This window comes from Sus scrofa, chromosome 17 (assembly GCF_000003025.6).
Source record: "Sus scrofa isolate TJ Tabasco breed Duroc chromosome 17, Sscrofa11.1, whole genome shotgun sequence".
In the NCBI taxonomy this organism is placed as follows: domain Eukaryota; kingdom Metazoa; phylum Chordata; class Mammalia; order Artiodactyla; family Suidae; genus Sus; species Sus scrofa.
In genome coordinates this window covers 63,249,622-63,254,837 of record NC_010459.5, presented here as the reverse complement: position 1 = coordinate 63,254,837, position 5,216 = coordinate 63,249,622, and the positions used below count along the sequence as shown (strand labels likewise).

General features: G+C 43.0%; 1 pseudogene; it reads left to right on the top strand.

The window, feature by feature from the left end:
- On the top strand, positions 2,077-2,523 carry LOC110257365 (annotated as a pseudogene).

The following is a 5,216-nucleotide window of genomic DNA, read 5'->3' as shown; positions in this document are numbered from 1 at the left end:
TGTGAACTACACCAGAGCTCATGGCAAAACCAGATCCTTAACCCACTGAACATGGCCAGGGATTGAACGTGAACCCTCATGGATACTAGTCAGATTCACTTCCACTGAGCCATGATGGAACTCCTACACTGTATATAATTTTCCACCCACTAAACTTTTGTATCACATATGTGAAATGCCTGTTCATTAATTTTACAAGTTTGATTAAAACAATTTTTTGAGTAGATAGAAGAGGAAGGAACTGGAGGTCATTCTTTCAAACTCTCTCTTCTTTTATGGAGTGCGCAAGTTCCTAGGCCAGGGATGGAACCTATGCCACACCAGTGGTAATGCTGGATCCTTAACTAAGAGGCCACCAGGAAACTCCATGAAAAGCTGTCTGTTGGTGTGTATAGTCCAATACAGTAGCCACTGGCACATGAGGCTCCTGGGCAATTGAGATGTAGCTGGTCTGGGCTGACATGTCCCCTAAGTGTAAAAGACACACCTGATTTCAAAGACTTAGTATGAAAAAAGTATAATATTGAATTAAATTTTGTATCAATGATGTGTTAAATGATATGTTAGATATATTTAGTTAAATAAGATATATTGTGAAAATTAATTTTACCTTTTTGCTTTTTGTTTGTTTTTGCATTTTAAAGAAAGCTAATAGAAAATTTACAATTATGGATTTATATGTGTCATGCCTCAGTGGTAATGAACCTGACTAGTATCTACAAGGATACAGTTTCAATCTCTGGCCTTGCCCAATGGGTTAAGGATCTGGCATTGCCATGAGCTGTGGTGTAGGTCACAGATGATATTTGCATCTGGAATTGCTGTGGTAATGGTGTATGCCAGCAGCTGAAGATCTGCTTCTATTCCTAGTCTGCGAACCTTCATATGGCATGGGTATGGACATAAAAAAGCAAAAAAAAATTACACATGTGGGTCACACCCAACATGACCATTAGGAGACAGGGCCCATAAGGACTTGAAGTCATAAGGGTGGAGTCCTGAAGTTCCCATTGTGGCTCAGTGAAACAAACCTGACTTGTATCCATGAGGACATGGGTTCAGTCCTTGGCCCCACCAGTGGGTTAAGGATCTGGGTTGCCACAAGCTGTTGTGTAGGTTGAAGATGACACTCGGATCTGGTGTTGCTGTGGCTGTGGCATAGGCTGGCAGCTGCAGCTCTGATTCAACCTGGGAATTTTCATAGGCCACAAGTGTGACCGTAAAAAGAAAAAAAAAAATAAGTGTTGGGCCCTAATGAAATAAGACAGATGACTTTATAAGAAGAGAAAGATACACCAGAGATCTCTTTCTTCCCTTGAATGTACAGAGAAAAGGCCATGTGAGGTCACAGCAAAAAGGCCGCATCTACAAGCTGAGGACAAAGGCCTCACCAGAAACCAACCTTGATCTTGGGCTTGCAGCCTCCAATGTAAGAAAATACATTTGTGTTGTTAAACCACCAAGTCTGTGGTTTTCTATGATGCAAACCCAAGCTGACAGAAAGAAAGAAAGAAAGAAAGAAAGAAAGAAAGAAAGAAAGAAAGAAAGAAAGAAAGAAAGAAAGAAAGGAAGGAAGGAAGGAAGGAAGGAAGGAAGAAAGGAAGAAAGAGAAATGAAATGAAATGAAATGAAAGCACCATGTGCTGGAGGAGACCACTTTCTCTACAGAAAGCAATGTGACTCTCCCCCCTCTATTTCACAGGTAGAGTCTCAGTTGCACAGCTGAGTGGGGCTTTGAGCCCAGCACAGGTGTATTCCAAAACCTGTGTCTTTAACCATCAGGTGGATGTGAATCTCATGCATTTTTTGGACTACTCTACAATATGCCTTATTTAAAGTGTGAGGAAGTTCCATTTCTCACTGTGTCAAGAGAGACAGGACAGGTAAACACTACGAACATCCATTTATAAGGATGTTTTCAGCTGCAGGTAGTGATAGAGGGATGAAATTTGGATGAACAGTGAGTCCATCTTTTACTTCACTTTACAGGAACCCAGAGGTTGGCTGTTCCAGGACCTTTTCAGATTACCAGCACCATTAAGAAATCAGCCCTCCTCTTTTGTTGAAGCCAGTGACATGCCATCCAGACGAAGGAAGACTTGGAAACTTGGGGGCCACATGAGCCATGGCCATGGCTGCATCAGCAAACACCAGAAGCACCCAGGAGTCTGGGGTAATGCTGGAGGTATGTATTGCTGAAGGTTCAACCTCAACAAAAATCACTCTGGATACCTTGGGAAAGTTGGTATGAGGCAGTACCACTTAGAGAGGAACCAGAGCTTTTGTGAGCTGTCAACCGTGACACATTGTGGACCTTTGTCAGTAAGCAGACATGGGTAAATGCTGCAAAGAAAAAGAGTGGAACTGCCCCCTATCACTGATGGTGTACCATCAGGCTACTACAAAGTTCTAGGAAAGGGAAAACTCCCAAAACAGGGTGTCGTCCTGAAGGTCAAATCCTTCAGCAGAAGAGCTAAGGATAAGATTATGGGTGTGAGTGAGTCCTGTGTCTTTGTAGCTTGAAACCACATGGTGTGAAATTCATTAAATGTTAACAAGTGGAAAAAAAAAGAGGAGGAGGAGAGTGGGCAGGAGGAGGGAGAGGAGGAATTGGAGGGGGAGGAGGGAGAGGGGCTTCAGTAGTATAAAACTCTCTCAGAATGTGTTCTCCTTTATGGAGAAGTCTGATTTGGTATGAAAAAGCCTTCTTTTCACAAGCAGAAAAAAGCAGAACCTAGTGAAACCATGTGATAATCTCCTGATCGCAATCTCACCAACACCACAAAACCAAATACTAGAAGCTTCCTACGTGCAAAGTATATTGTACTCAGTGAACAAACAGCAGTCATAACGGTTGTTTACTTTGGAAATTGACCCTCACCTTTTTCCCACTTAGACCTGTGTTATGCCAATGGCAAATCAGCCTCCCACCACTGACAAATGCCCTATGTGCACTACTTGCTTACAGGGGGTTTCAGTAGCTTAACACACACTCAAAACCTGTTCTCATTTATGGAGAAGTCTGATTTGTTAAGAAACTGCCTTCTTTTATCAAGCAGAGAAAAAGGAGAACATAGAGAGCCTGGGTGATATTCTCCTGATGGCAGCCTCAACAAGTCCACAAATCCAAATGCCAGAAGCATCTTACTTGCAAAGTATATTGTACTCAGTGAACAAACATCAGCCCCAATGGTGGTGTGCTTAGGAGACACAGCCTCGATTTTTCCCATCAAGGCCTGTGTTATACCAAAGGTGAATGAGACCAAACACTGCCAAATGAACTGTGAGCACTGCTTGGATGCAATGGGATTCAGTAGCTTAAAACCTACTCAAACACATTCTCAGATATGGAGAATTTGATTTGGTATGAAATTGCCTTCTTTTCACAAGCAGGGAAAAGCAGCCCCTAGCGAGCCAGGCAGATAATCTCCTGATGGTAATGCTCCGAACTTTACTAAACAGGAGGGTCAAAGCTTCTTACTTGCAAAGTATATTGTACCCTGTGAATGAACACCAGCCCCAATGATGGTTTGCTTCAGAAAGCAAACCTTGCCTTTTTCCCACCTAGGCCTCTGGTTTACCAAGGACAAATGAGCCCCAACACTGTCAAATATCCCGTGTGCACTGCTTGTTTACCTGGGGCCTCAGTAGCTTAAACCCACACAGAACACTTTCTCACATATGGAGGTTTTGTGCAAAAAATGCCTTCTGTCACATGCAGAGAAAAGCAGAACCTACTGAGCCAGGGTGATAATTGCCTGATAGCAATCTCACAACTCCGCAAACAAGAATCTGGAAGCTTCTGACTTATGAAGTACATTATCCTCAGTAAACACACATCAGCCCCAATGGTGGTTTTCTTTGGAAAGCAACCCTTGCTTCCCCCCCCCCTTAGAACTTTGTAATACCAAGGGCAACTGAACAGCAAGAGTGTCAAATGCACTGCTTGTTTGCAGGAGGATTCATTATCTTAAAACACACTCAAATCATGTTATATTGTGTGCAGAAGTTTCACTAGTTATGACAAGGCCTTCTTTTCACAAGTGGAGAAAAGCAGCACCTAGCAAGCTAGGGTGATAATCCCCTGATGGCAATCTCACCAACTACATATAACAAGAAGCTTCTTCCTTGCAAAGTATATTATACTCAGTGAACAAACAGCAACCCCAATGGTGGTTTGCTTTGGAAACCAACTCTTGACTTTTTCCCACAAGACCTATGACCTGTGTTATACCAACGGCGAATAAGCACCACCACTTAAAAAAGCTCTGTGGGCACTGCTTCTTTACAGGGGGGCTCAGTAGCTTCAAACCCACTGAGAAAGCATTCTCCATTATGGAGAGGTCAGATATGGGATGAAGATGCCTTCTTTTCTACAAGCTGGGAAAAGCAGCACCTAGCGAGCTAGGGTGATAATTGTCTAATGGCAATATTATGAACTCCACAAAACAAGACACTGGAAGCTTCCTATTTGCAAAGTATATTGTGCTCAGTGAACGAACATCTGTGACAATTGTGGTTTGCTTTGGAAACTAAGCCTTGCATTTTTCCCACGTACACTTATGCTATAAAAAGGACAAATGAGTCCAACAACTGCCAAGAGAACTGTGAGCACTGCTTGTATGCAGGGGGCTTCAGTAGCTTAAAACTCACTCAAAATGCATTCTCAATTGCAGAGGAGTCTGTTTTGGTAGGAAAGTGACTTCTTCACAGGCATGGAGAAGTAGCACCCAGCGAGTTAGGGAGATATTCTCCTGATGGCCATGTCCCCAACTCCACAAAACAGGATGCTTGAAGCTTCCTACTTGCAAAGTACATTGTCCTCTGTGAACACACATGAGCCTGAGTGGTGGTTTTGTTCCAAAAGGAACCCTTCCCCTATTCCCGCCTAGGCCAGTGTTATGCCAAGGGAAAATGAGCCTCAAAAATGCCAAATGCCCTTTGTGCACTGCTTGTTTCAGGGGGCTTCAGTAGATTAAAACCCACTCAAAAAGTGTTCTTCTCTATGGAGAAGTCTGATATGGTAGGAGGTGTCTTCCTTTCAACAAGAGGGGAAAAGTAGCATGAAGCCAGATAGAAGATAAATGGCCTGATGGCAATATCACCAACTCCACAAAACAAGACACTGCAAGCTTCCTAGTTGTGAAGTCTATTGTACTCAGTGAACACACACCAAACCAAATGGTGGTATGCCTCAGAAACCAATCCTTGCCTTT